At 45.3% G+C, this 14,852-nt stretch overlaps 1 protein-coding gene across 5 annotated transcripts in view; it reads left to right on the forward strand.

Annotated features, from left to right (window-relative positions):
* The first annotated feature begins 760 nt into the window (after positions 1-760).
* LOC144823835 (heterogeneous nuclear ribonucleoprotein R) overlaps positions 761-14,852 on the forward strand; it is a 413,049-nt gene continuing 398,957 nt past the window's right edge. Inside the window, exon 1 of one of the 5 annotated variants that reach the window (XM_078682698.1) lies at positions 761-932. The gene's annotated coding sequence lies outside the window, so the exon portion shown is untranslated. Of the gene's footprint in view, positions 933-9,685; positions 9,941-14,852 lie in introns of those variants that run through there. The other 4 variants (XM_078682699.1, XM_078682697.1, XM_078682700.1 and 1 more) reach the window with 4 other exon arrangements.

The raw sequence follows: 14,852 nt of genomic DNA on the forward strand, positions 1-14,852 counted from the left end.
ATCGTAAAGCTGTTTATTTAAGTTTCAAGGATAATAGGCCAACACCGCATCAAGAGGTTGTATTATCATCACTGCTCCCGGTAGACGTTGTTTCCTGCCTATCCGTAACTAAAGTAATAAGCGTAACTAAACTAATTAGTCATAAAAGGGATGGGATTGATTTCCAGTCAACGCCGCAGATGATTCTGCCATTGAACTACTAAATCCGACTTGAACTTGCTACTTAATTGCACCGTTTATCTTGGAAGGTCAAGAGCCACAAGAGAGCTTCCTTCACATAGAATTTTTTTATTGTAACATGGGCATCTCGAAAACGAACCGTTACCACTAAAACTGTATTTAGGGTCCGACTGGGGCAAGCTTAAGGAAGATACACATGCTGTCGGATACAGGGGGCGTGCAATTAGGGAAGATATAACACACTGCGCCGCATACAGTTTCTGTTCAGCCTGCAGCCAGTCCAGTCTCCCTCCGCTCGCTAGCTGCTCGCCTTAAATCCATGTTAATATTGCCAGCTGACTTATTAGAGCTTCTCCTATTATCTTCCTCCACTCTTGCATCACTAAGAGGACCTGATCCCTCAATCTCGGGATTCTGGGTCCTGAGCTACAGACACACCCACCTCCAGCTCCCTGTCACTTTCTTGTTGCTGTCCTTTGTCTTCGTCATTGACATAAAAAAAAGACTACAGCAAAAGCCGTCACCATTCAGCTCTATTATATCTGTGCACGGATGGCGGCCATCTTGAAACGGACTGTTCATCTATGCCCAGTTTACAGCGACGCCGACAGTTGAAAGTTTGGGACGAAAACATCAATTGATATATGTATTTGTATGTAAGAAATTGACAGACAATACGGCTTACTGTGCCTGAAAATCCCTCGTCATGAGTGATACTTGCAGTGCCGAGCCACGATTTTATAAACAAGAAGGTGAGACTCTTTTCCCTTGAAAGGCACATTCGGGGTTGGGATTGTCATTCAGAAGCTGACCCTTTCTACCTCAGGAGGGAGAATAATAAACGAAAGAGCCTATTTTATAGTGAGACTGTTACACAGCCTGAGGCACACCTTCTAACATTGATAGTTTTAATGAGGAGACTTTACCCCCAAGGAAGGAGCCAATGTGGAAGAAACTCCTACAGATTTCAAGACTCTTGAGAGATTCTTTAGCAGAAATGACGTTTTCTTCTATTTCTGGCTAGCTCAATAAACTATAGGTTCGGATTAACGGATTTGTTTCCTTTATGAACGGGCTGGACCTGTCGGCCAACTTCACAAAATCATAGGTTTTGGCAGTTGCCCCTCTAGCGACTGGACGAAGACTTTTAAGGCAGGAACCCACATTTTAGCCAAGGTCCTGGCCTTCCCCTACCTGGGAATCTTATTTGAAGCAACATTGAACTGGAAACATCTAATGGAGGGAAAGTTAGGTGACATGAATAAATTAAAGGGAGCTATTGCCATCTATGCCCATAGATTAAGCTCCTGGTCTCTGGGGGTGATTTTAAAGCGTTACCAGTCTTTTTGTTTCTTTAAGGTTAAGGTTTTGTACGGAAGCAAGGTCTGGGGGTATTTCACGGTTCATAAACTACAGATTACACAAAACAAATTCCTGAGATGAATCTTGAAGGTTCCCCAGGGCACCCCCTCGTTTTCCGTACACGAAGAACTAGGAGTTAACTATATAGCTGACTTGGTGGCAGTAAAGCCCTTGCTGTGTTGGGTGAAAATTTGGGGTAGCAATTAGGCAGAGTTCAACCACTCGATTACTTTAGATTGCCTATCACTAGACCATGCACTCAAACTTCCCTGATTACGGTATGTTAAGGGGTCCCTCATGGCCCTAGGTAGGGAAGATATTTTCCTTAAACATGACACAGTGAAGCCTTGAGACCTGACCATAGTAAAAGAGCTGTTTTTTAAACATACCATGACTCACTCAGAAAATATCAAGCTTATCAAAGCAGCTGTGAGATGGCATGTTCTGCTAAAATCAGTGCAGGGCATGGAAAAATATCTATCTACTCTTACAAGCACTTCTGATAGATTGTTAGTAACTCGTTTTAGAGTTAACCAGCTCCATCATCTTCTGGCATCCCCAGCAGGCTTTTTACATGCAAAAGAGAGACGTTCCTGTGGTTGTGACAAGAGGTCTCCACAGGATACCATACATTTTGTCCGCTTATGTAAATATTTTACCCACTATAAGAGATTGTTTCTTAGGCCCCTTTTAAAAACTATGAGATTTAGACAAGCCCGTGTTGCCCTTATGTATATGCAGCTTTTGCCCAACAACCATACCCTCTTTGATGTCACACATTTCTTGAGAGCAGCATTTAGAGCCAGAAATTCCAGATGCAATTGACGGCTATTTGGATTTTTAAAAAAAACTAAAAAACAACTTTATTCGTCAAGTTGCACAAAAAGCGCATGGCTCTGTACTCAAGAGTCCACTGCAGTATCACATTACATAGTTAAATGGCAGCAATTGACCTTTTTAAGAAAACAAGACAAGCAGTACATTCGAGAATGAGTATCATTGAGAATAACAACCCCCCGTGCCCCAACTGTTTCCCCCACCCCCCAAGTAGCGCAACCACCACCGAGATCCACACACACGCCCCAGACCATCTCCCCACCCTGCGCCAGGCCCAACCACCCCATCCCCACCCTCATTCCACAGGGCTATATGGATTTTGCACAATATTCTTTATGAATTTTAATTGTATTGATGATTTGTTTTATATATGTTTTTCTCATTTATGGTAGTGTTCAGTGCTTTAAATGGGCTGGCACTCACCGGTATTGAGTACCGGCACTTCTTTAGATTTATCAATCTGAGTACAGACACTTCTCTACTGCCGAGGAGAGTACCAGTACCCATGAAAAGGTAGGCTCATTGGCTGTGACTGATGGTGAGCAGGAGTGGAAGGTGTATCTGGCAGCCAAGGCGCTGCTTCTGCAGCCCTGATCTGAACCCCAGCTGAGAAATTCAGCAGGGCTCATTTGAATAATGTCCGGGTGCTCACCATCACGCTGTGTTTGACAGGGCAAGGTCCGTTCAGGCCCTGTGCTGTCAATCACATTCACACTATCCTGTGCATTTGTGCAAACACCGGAATCATGGAAGTCTCCTGGCAGTGGCAATCAGGCTACGGCCAGTCTGGCTCCGGTGGCAATTAAAAAAGCCATTGTAGGTGAGGAGTATAACATGGCTTGTATCATACCTGAGTCTTTTGTGTGTCTGCTTAAGTTTGTGTGTTTGCCTGCATTTGTATGGCTTTTTTTGTAAGAAAAAAGTGAGAGAAAGAGAGAGAATCAAGACACTCTCAGAAGGTATTTTAAAGAAAATGGGTGGCAATTTGTGTGTACATGTCTGCTCGGCGACAAAGATTCATAAATAATGTAAAAGGGAGGGTGGGTGAGTGAGTGGATGGATGAGTGAGCAAGGGTGGAAGGATAGATGAATAGATGGATGGCTAAGTAGAAATCATGGATGGATGGGTGAAAGAGGGTGGATGATTGGATAAAAGGGCGGATGGTGGGTGAATAAGTGAAAGATTGGATGGATGAATGAATGAAAGGGAGGATGGACGTAAGGGTGGATGATGGATGAGTGAAAGGAGAGATTGAGCAAAAGGGTGGAGGGAATAAAGGAGTGAAAGGGTTGGTGGATAGATGAGCGAAAGGATTGATGGATGAGCGAAAGGGTGGATAAAGAGATGGATGAGTGAAAGGATGCATGGATAGGTTTGGAGATGGATGGATGGATGGTTAGGTTTGGATATGAAGGGTGGACAGACAGAATGGTGAAAAACTAAATGATGGATGAAAGACTGAATAGACAACAAAATGTAAAGGTTAAATAGAGGACATCAGCAGGTAAATGGTAGGATGAATGAATAGATCGATGGAAGAGACAAGAGATATCTTCTGGGGAGGGTCATGATGATTTGCTTGGTGCCATAAGAGCTTTGGTTCGAAGTGGGGGGGATTATCAGTTTCTTACTACTCACATGCTCAAAAATATATAGTATTGTCCCAAACAACAGCAATTAACAGTATGGCACTAAGAAGGTGCAGCTATTGCAAAAAAAAGGAAATGTTAACATATTGTCGCATTTCTCTCATTTTCTGTAATGAGTTAATCTGCTTTGTTTATATAAACACATTTCTCATGTGTTTTGCTATGTGCTGCAACTAATATAGAAGTCGTTAAGTATCATCATGTCTTAGCCTCGCCCCCTCACTACACCTCTAGCTCATTTTAATGAGTACCTGCACTTATTTTTTCCCAGTTAAAGCACTGGTAGTGACTACTCCAGAATAAAGATTATTATTATAACAGGTGAATTTCAGTGTTTATTTGGATTAAAATGCTACGATTTAACTGACATTTTCACCTGAATATAAAATCCCTTTAACATTTGTTTTCTTCCAATGAAGGAAAAAAAAAAAAATAATAAATAAAAAAATAAAAAATATATATATATATAATTATTTTTTGGAGAGAGTACTACACAGCCAGAGTTTTAAGTGGGCTGGGTCTCACTGGGTCTGAGCACTGGTAGTTTTTTTAAGGAGGCCTCGAAACGGGTCTCTATCGGGCTCTGTTTTGTGCCGTGGCCCAGAAGGTCCGTTTTTTTCGAGCGTTATAGGGGGAAGGGAAATCCTTTAAAGGGAGTCATTGTCTCTCTGGATTTCTCTTCTCTTTTCGGAACGAAGGAGCAGCAACATTGTCGTGGTGTCTCTAGGGCTTTACGTGGAAGCTATGCCAATATTACATACTAGCCACAGTTGCTGCTTATTTATCGTATGCCCCTAACAACCACTGACAAAGCCAATAGTCCTGACTTGTTGTAAGTTTGATGTTACTTGTTGTACCATATAACTGGATGCAATGACAGAAACAACAAAATACCAGTCGGGCGGCACACTATGCTAAGCACAAACCTTTAGCTTACGTGGTTTTAAGCTACGCCCGTAATTACATTGGCCACGCCCCCTGAGAGACACACCAGTTTTTTCATCCCACTTAAAGCCATGTACACAGCCTTAATGACTTACGATTGTTGAAGAAGATGCAAGGATGAGCCTGATCAACAACATTAAACTGTCTCTCCATAAGTTAGACATGCAGGGTTCAAGGCTATTTTTTTCTTCAATGTTAGATCCACTCCGCAAAATCTAGAAATCAGTCTTATAGTAGGACAACTCGCTTCTCACAAGTCTGCTATACAGAGAACGGCCCTACAAAGCAGGAGACTACTGATGTTTTCATGGGGAGACTGATTGCAGTAATGTGGTCTAAAGCTGCTCCTGCGAAACATGCTGCATGCATCACATGAAAGGCCCTTCACACATCTACCCCAGAGTGTCCGATAATGCTGAAACTCCCCTTCTAGAATCCCCGACCTTTAAAAAGGAACAATCTATGTCTCAATCCTTCACAGAGAATGCAACCAGAGTCTGGACTTCTATACCTCCAAGTCTGCACATAATCACCTCATGGGCAATCTTTAAATAAGAACTAAAATCCCTTCTATTTGATAAACATCTTAGCTAATTTCTATTCACCCACCTCATCTATGTGAGCAATGCTCCATAACTGATACACGGACCGCAAGAAGGATCGCCTCTCTACTACAGTATGATCTAGCTCCCGCCTAGCAATGCACATGCTTCCGTCCATTCTGACACTAAATAATTCTGACTCTGTAATCAATGTACAAGATGTAACATAAAGCGTGTGAACACTTTGGAATATCCACACTCACACTCTGTGCCCTGGGACCTTCGGTTCCGCTAAGAGATATTATTTAGTACCTTCCTAGCCTAGCACCTGTGTCCTATTTCTTACTATATGACAGTTACATCCAATAATGTGCCTCCCCAGGCGATACAGTGGCGTAACTTGCTGGATAATTGGGCGGAAGCGGAGAGTGTGGCGCTGCATAGGGAGGAGACGGCAGGGCTCTGGAAGTACCCCATAGCGCTGGACTGGGATAGTATCCTGGTGACCTACCACCAGGTGTGCCTGCAGAATGGCATGTAATCATTTACGCCTCTCTTTACATTACCGCTACTAATACATTTTCTTTCCCCCCTCCCTCTCGGCCTCCCCTTACAGAAACCCCGCACACTTTTCCACACATAAGATGAAGCCTGCGAATTGCTCTTTACCACTGCCACGAGGCACTATGGACCTGCTCCCCGCCTACCTCGATGACTCCACACATACACACACGATTGTTGTTAGTCACCACCCAGTCTTTTGTTTCCTGTATATTTTGGATTGTTCTTTATATTTGATTGTTTTAAAATGAAGCTTTGGATATGAGATATACTGTCAATGTGATCAACTCCTTTGGTTCTATTGCCGTGGCATAGCTCGTGCTCTGATTTGAACGAGTCTAGGATATGCAGTCACAATACAGATTTTGCTTTCTCCGTTGTTGAGCACTGCCACTATTGAACATTATTCTTTTACACATATGCCGGTATTACACGAACCTGTCATGCTGCTTAATTGTGTTACTTTTTCTTTTGCTCCTTGCTACCATGCCTTCACATGAGTGTGATTGACTGCAACTGCTTGTGGAAAATACTTTACACTACAGCATGATTTATTGTTTCTGTATACATATGTGTAATGGTATACAATGACAAAATGCAATAAACATATTCAAACAAAAATCACACAAAAAAAAAATCACAGTTACATCCAATCAAATATAAGCCCTTATGTGTGCAGCACCCCTGGTTATAACTGTCATTTGCTGGCCCCAATCTTTTTTTTTTTTTTTTTTTATAAAACCTTTATTGAAAGACACGTAGAAGTACAAGCGCAGGCCTACAACCACAGGGGCCGGCCGCAAAAGCAGGAGAATCAAAAAGGGACAACAGCAATGCGTACAATAGAATGAATACAGGATGGACGTGAAATAAAGACGTTAAACAGTCAGCGCCAGGATAAAAAAGGTTACATTTTACATTTTATAGAGGAGGCAGAAACCATATCTACCGGGTGTCACGCAACATATACAGAAAGAGAGGGGGGGGGGCGGGAGGGAGACAGCCCCCCACGCAATCAATAACCCTTGTAGGGCAAAGCCCAAAGACATCCCACGCCCAGCAAAGGTTCTAAAATAAAGGACAAATGTCAGCAAACAAATAATGTGGACGCCACATGTACAGCCCTCCCGCCCCGGAAAAGGAGAAAGTGCGGACACGTACGAAACAAAGGAGTGAAAACAAAGGGACATAGCTCACCCCCTGAAAAAAGCGAAAAGGGACCATAGAATAAAACAAACTAAAATAACAAACACCCCCCCACCCTACATCACTGTAATGGCTACGGCCTACCCCACTAAACAGTGTGCCTGTCGCCCAGAGACACCCGAAATATAGAAGAAAGAGAAAGGGAATAATAACAAAGAAGAGAAAGGAGAAAGAAAGCGAAGAAAAGGAAAAAGAAGGACAGGAGAGGAGAGGAGCCAGCGATCGAAACATGGAATACTACCCCACCCGCAACAACGGATCACCAATCGAGGTCGAAAAGGACATTGAAAAAAAGGCCCACACAAGGATGAAAAACAAGAACTAACCAAAATAATGAGGCCTGGAGATGCCATTTAAAAGGGTCCAACAGGTACTCAGGCACAGTCACCCCTGTCCACTTTTATGAAGAGTCGAGCTTCCAGACCCCGCCACGGCCGAAAAGCAGAATGATACAGTGGGTCCATACCAGTCCAGGAAGGCCAGTGGGATCTCCGCAAAACACCGTCCCGGCCAACAAGAAGCAACCAGAAGCACTCGGCAGCAGCCAGAATGTAAAAGTACCTCAACGATCCACGTGGCCAAGCACAATATCTGGGCTGTCCAGCACGAAGCAGAGAGATCAGGATATAGGAAACACTGCAGCATCGACACCGGGTCCACATGATCCCATAGAATCAAACACCCAGCCGGAGATCCCAGCACAGCAGCCGGAGAAGTTTCAACCAGTACAATTCGGGAAGACGACACCGCGTCACAAAATGGCGGAGCAGCCATGGCGGAGATCCGCGACTCCAAGTCTCGGCATTTCAAGGACAGGTCGATCCCCAGAGCAGCCAGGGCAGACAAGACAGCATTCCGAGTAGGGGCCGCCCGAATCACACGAGGGCTGGAGAGAACAAATGCAGCAACTTCCCTGTCTCCAGGAGAAAGATTCTCCGAGGGGCCATCCGCCATCTTAAGCACAGCGCCCGCCGCCATCATCGTGGGCGCCTCCAAGTCCACCAGGAGCACCGGCGGCCCCAGGGCACACAACCGATCCGCGGCGGATGGCGCTCGGCGGAGAAAGGAGAGTCACCAGAAGAACGGGCGTGCTCCCCACAACACTCGGGGGGAGCCCAGCACCGGACCCCGGGCGGGACAAGCAACAGGAGTGGGCTACCCACTTGAGGGGTGCCGGACAGCGCGGCTTCTCTTCTTCGGGCCGGCGGGCAATCGGACATACGGGGTGGCTCATCCGCGGGAGTGGGTCCGCTCCAGGGCTGCCGGCCCGCGGCTCTCAGGCTCCCAGCATCGGGTCTCTCCACCGGTTCCGGACCGCCGGCACTCCGAACATGTCCGGGCAAGCACAGCACTCGAGGCCCCGGCGTCAGGGCCGGGAAGGCCAGCAAGGCAACAAGGGCAGAACGCCGAAATGACTGCACGCCAGAGCTCCGGACAAGGATGGTAAGTGAAGGCTCTTCCTTGGTGACCAAATTCAGAACACCCCGATCAGGATGAAATACAGGATAGGTGGCGGGGAGGAAGGGATCACGGAGCGAGGCGGTTATGCGACTGTTCCGATCGCCATCTTGGCTCCTCCCCCGGCCCCAATCTTTTAATGAGAGGGCCGCCACCTTAGAAAAGTGCTACCCCGGTTTCCTTTTATCTTTGTATATTTAAAAACGCTCTCCCAGTTTTTACTTATCATGTATATCTGTGCAAAGTCGCCCAGGACACTGGGCATGTTTTATGCTGTTTTACGCTGATTCAATATGTTGATGTTTATCACATGGTGGTAAGTTCCACCCTTTTACGATTTTAACAAATCAAATAAAAGTATTTATGTTGTTGTTGTTATATGACTATTAAGGGGATTTATGTAACGCTACAGTGCAATTGAAAAGCATCCTAACACCTTTGGGTAATTTCCGCGCTATATAAAACCGCGTAAATAAATATTTGCAGCGCTCCAGACCTCTTTTTCGAAAAAGCTTCCCAAACTGCGCCTCAGGTGCGAGACACAGCGTTGAACTGTGCAGAGCGCCTCGCGTCTACTGAATAAGCACAACACGAATCTGAGCCTCCCCCGTACACACAAAAACTCACTTGCGATACCCGGGACACTAAAAAGCGTGAGACACACACACAACCTCCGTCGTGGAACGGCCTGCCTTGCTGTGAACTGCTCTCAGCGAGCCAAGCGAGGTTGAGACTGCACCAACTATGGTTGTTGCAAACATTATCCATTCAAAAGCTTGAGACTCGCTCCCTGACAGGCAAAGGGAGACAGTAAACACTCCAGGATCCTGGACTAGACAAGCAGGGAGTTGAAATGGCCTTACAGAGTGAGACAGGCTGACCCGTGCACGGGCGAGACAAACGTCCGCTCAAACCCAGATCAGTGTGCTTTTAAGTCTTAAGCCGGCGGCGACCTCTGTCGCCCCTCGCAGTCCTCTATCGACGTCGCCGCCCCTGTGAAGTGTCCCGGGAAACCCCGCGCGGAGGCCCGTCCATGAGGAGGAGGAGGTGGGTGAGCTGCGCGCGCCATTTCATTCTCTGTTCAAAGCGGAGGCGAGGGATTGGCAGCGGAGGCCGCGGGCGGCGGACAGAGCGGAGGCCGGAGCGCGCAGAGCCCCGCACCGAGCGCACGGCCCCGGCCTGCCCTGCCTAGGAGGCTGGTGAGTATCGGAGCACTCCCCCGGGGGCGGCGGGCATCAGTGGCGGGCTCTCGGCCCTCGCACCCCCCTGCCGGAGGCCAGCACCACCCCTCCGGTGTAGTGTGCAGCTTGCCTCTGTCTGACACTGCCCTTCGCGAGTGTGGCCCTTAGCCGTGGTCTGCTCCCGGCTGTCTTATGTGGAGTTAGGGTCCCGCATCTCTGCACGCGGATGGAGTTGGCCCTGTCTCTCCGCCTACAATTTGATTTCTCTTTTAAAGAGATCACACAGCAAAACCCACTCTTGGCGTGTTTACTACCTTTGCTACGTTGGATGTGGTTTACAATGCAGCTGAAATATTATCATGTTGTTTGAATATACACTGTTGAAAGAGGAATGTATGTTGAAAGGTGTAAATTGAACAGATTCCCGCTCTCTGCACCAATGCATAGGTTGCTGAATGTAAGAATTAGTAGAGTGTATCTGTATACATCAGCAAGATTATTTAATGTATCAGATTCCCTCGAATTCATAAATAAGACATCGCTGTAGCGCATCATCTGCTCATTGTCCATCTTCTCCTTCGTTTTGACCCGGCCTCCACCCTCCATTCATCTTTGTTAGACCCATCGTGTACCAGCCCACCTCTTTAAACGTCATTCTGGCTCTATCCAACCAGCACCTTCTCTCAGCTGTACTGTACAGCCAAAACCCACCAATAAAGCAATCTTCAACCTGTAATTCGGCAGCACTACCCTATCGAGCAGCCAGTCTCCCGTTTCGCTTTATTGCTGGTGGCCTTTTTAAACTTCCTGAGTTATGAACGGCATTATCTCTAAGGTTTAAATAATTGCATAAATCCTGGTGTTTAATAAACATTTACTCCATTGACAATGATGCACATCTCTAATGAAAATATTCATTACATTCGGTGCTTTTCTTTATATTCACCTTTTGGTCCTAAATCATGTTAGTGTATTACAAGTTGTATTGATTTTGCGTACTTTTTAGTGTCGTTTAAAAGACTGGAAACCGATACGTTTTCAAACGTGTTTAAACTATAGGTTAACCCCCATGCAATGTGTAAGTCTGGTAGCATCCTGTGCAAAAAATCATAGTTAAGTGTAATTATGTGTTTACTGCTTTGATTAGTATTTTATCTGTCGCACGAAAGCTGGGTTTGGATATCCTTTATCAATTTACACTGAACAAGGCATGCTAGACGTGCATAACATGAGTTTGTGTTTGATATCATACATAATCAGGGTTTGTAAAGCGCACTACTCACCCGTTAGGGTCTCAAGGCGCTAAGGGAGAATGTGCCGCTCTTTTGGGGTCATCTGAAGAGCCAGGTCTTGACGTCCTTCCTAAATAGGAGCAGTTTGGGGCTTTGGTGGAGGGGAGGTTGTTTCATGTATTAGATGCGAGGTAGGAGAAGGACAAAACGCATCGAATGCTGAGATCGAGGTAGACCGTTTTAATTGTCCCTTCAGAAATCAAAGAAATGACACTATAATTGGAGCAGAACATCTTTTTTTACTTGATGAATAACCCTGATATTACCATGGCGTTATTGATCAATGTCGCTTAGGTGCCTCTTATTTGTTTGTTTGCAGTTAGAGTGGTTTTGTTGTGCGCCCTGGCAGATTCTTAGGTGCGTAGCCATGAATTCAGGACCACAGTGATGGTGTAGATCTGCACCCCAAACCACAGAAGGTGTTGCTAATGGCATGCCGCCACCACCCCTTCTACCCTCAATTTGTATATGCAGCGGTGCAGCCAATGACCACTGGACTGCCATCGGGATTACAATGTCTGTTGCTTTCCGACATGGAAAGCCTGTCAGAAAGCGTCTTTGGGCGCCCCCTAGTAGGGCCCCCTTCTCCCTGCGGCCTCTGGTTGGTGGCTGAGGGGGCACCTATGGTCCCCCCCCCCCCCCATAAAATCCCTGGTCCGTGTGGCAGGCACCACAGGGTGCCTGCCACACAGTGCAAGGATTTTTACAAGCTCCCATTTCTCTATGGGCGATTGTGCTACGGCTGCAGCGCAAGCTCCCATAGCGAAATGGTGCAGTCACATTGTAATTGCGGTGTTGGGACCGCTGACCGGAGGTTGGTTGGTGTCGGAACCACAGCGGTCTGACCGGAGGTTGGTTGGTGTCGGAACCACAGCGGTGTGGGTCAGAGGCAACCCTGACCGACAGCGTAATCAAGCCCGTAGCTTTTATGTACTTGACCTACACACTGGTTTCACTGTGTAGTCCTCGGCAAATATTTTCTTCCACGTTCACCTTTTTCCTCGTCATCGCATATGAGCGCACCTTTAAATGTGAGTTCAGCATGTCTTGTGTACAAAAAACTTTTATTTAATTGCCTAAATTGCGTAATAAGAATCTAGGCCACATATAGGGTGCATGTGACCCATAGCTTTGTTTTTAGTTCACTGAGAGCATTGGTATCAAGGCAGGGGCAATAGTGCTACTCAGTTCCTGTGTAAAAACTCTCACTCTTAATAAATATATGAATAAAGCATGTTTAGTGCATTGTCATTTACAGACCGCGCAAGTGCCACTGAAATGCCCATAAATGTTCCTGTTAACATGCAATTTTACTGATGACTATTTATCGTACAAACAAGATGTGGAAATCAGGTTTCAGAAAATATTTATCACAGTGTTCTGATTTTGTTTTGATCCTATCAAAATATGTTTTCATCACACTTCAGAATTATTAAGTGCTTTCCGAACTATTTTCTTAAATATTTGTGCAGTTAATTTACACGCTATTTGAAGCTTGTGGGTCAATTTTCTACCAGCCTTTCATTTTGCACTCTGTTAAACAATCACTAACCAGGCAAGGGGCCTTAAGCAAGTGCTGTCATCGACTGCAGAGCGTCCCAGAGGGATCGTTGGCTAATCTCTCCTGGGTGGAGATAAATCTGACAAGGGGGAAAAGTCAATTTGCTGAATACCTATTGGAAAGCATAGAGAATCTTGGCATCCTAGACTTTTGACACCTGAATACACCATCAAGAAAATTATGAACAAATGCATACAGCAGAAAAGCCTCCCGGGGGCTAAAGCTACATTGACAAAACAATCGCATGGGTGGTTAGTAATCAACTTTTATAACCTCAGCAAGGATTAACCCTACTTCGAAGGCAGCACTGTTTCTGGCTATCAAGAGGGAACTGATAAAGATGTGATTTGGGTCCTTCGTACACTATTGTTCTCCCAGGTGGCAGAAGAAGGCCCAACCAGAAGATGCCCTATGTCGCTTGTGTTGTCGGGCAAAAGAAAAGTTTATGATTATTCTCTGTATGTCACACCTGCTAGTAAACTTTAAACCAGGGGGGGGGGGGTCTTGTCCTTACAGGACCGGGTAGGACATCCAGCGGAGTAAAACAAAGACTGGTGATCGATACACTAAAATTCAAAAACAAGAAGCCGGAAAATGCTTTCAAAGGATCTACGCGGATGCGACTTTCACAACTAAAAAGTAAAACGTGGAGAGCACCAGGAGCACAGAAACCTCAAATAACGCTGCTGCTGCTCAAATAGTGATTTTGAGACCCGTGATACGAACAATATAGAAAGAAAACGGGACCAGTTGCGTGCTCCCGAATACAACCGCACAAGTAGACTTAAAGGTATTTCAAGAAAACGCAACGAGTACTGATATAAGAAACTAAGTGTCCGTGAAGGACAGAGGTACCCTGATGAAAAACTCAGGAAAGCAATAGCGGGTTTGGAAACGCGTCGGCTGTTTCATAGATTTTTATATTATCCACAAAGGGCCATTACACCACGAGTGTACATCAAAGTGGTGTACACGTACAATAAAGTTACATTCCTTAAAAAATTGTCCCTTGTGAGAACAGTCTTAGAATACACTGAGTAAATGAGATAGGACTGTTAGGATACAAAGCACTGGTGTACTATTGCAATGTATGTTTTAACTGTATTCAGTCATGTATAATTAATTTGCTGCGTATATTTGGTGTATATATTATTTGTGAAAAGTTGTTTATGATTCGTAAATGTGTTGTAGTGTGTCAAACTTGGACACTTTGAAAGTCACAATTGTTCTAAGTGAAATGACAAAAAACTTTTGATGATAAATACGTCAACGCCCACAAATAAATTTATCGAGGCGCATAGTCTGACACCTGCTAGTAAAGCGGAGGTCACTCCTGCGTAAGGAGTTCTTAGACTTAGATGTCAGAACTTGTAGGACTGCGGTTATAGAGGTGTTAAATCCCCAGAACTTCACGCTGAACATTAGACTAGTTCAATTTTTAGCCAACCAAAATCTTAAATTGAACACGGTCTATGGCTTAGAAAGGGACTTGTCAAACGTTTCAAATTTGTGATGGGTTGCTGAGGACAGAACAAGAGAATTTTCCATCCCTATCCCAGAGCTGATGTAAAGTACCAATTTAAGGGTTAGCCAACCGACGACTGGGGAATTCTGCCCTCAATCTTTTCACAGTTTGATGTTTAGCACTGAGCAGTTTAAACATGGGGTGAACAATGTATTTATTTATTAACTTGTTTATACTAGTTTGCACAGGAAGTGTGTCCCTCATTCTGTCACAGGATCGATTGTTTGAACAAAGCAAAATGGAGTATTTATGGGAAAAGATTCATTATTTATCATGCTGTGTTGCACAGCCATTGTTATTTTGCAATGTTGTGACGATGTTTGCGCTATGCACATTGATAAAGTTTTGCACGCATAATTTTACCAGTCTGATTTGAGATGAGCCGTTCTATCCCCGACGCGGCAGGGTCGTGGACCAGGGTCAGCGGACTCGATAATTCTCGCCTCGGTGCCTACTCTAACCAGGGATCACACTCGGCAACTCTGGGCATTAGCTTGCCTCATCTCCACAATGGCCCCCCACATACGCCGGGGATGCCTGGTTTCACCTTGG

The sequence above is a fragment of the Lissotriton helveticus genome, chromosome 3_1, assembly GCF_964261635.1.
Source record: "Lissotriton helveticus chromosome 3_1, aLisHel1.1, whole genome shotgun sequence".
NCBI lineage: Eukaryota > Metazoa > Chordata > Amphibia > Caudata > Salamandridae > Lissotriton > Lissotriton helveticus.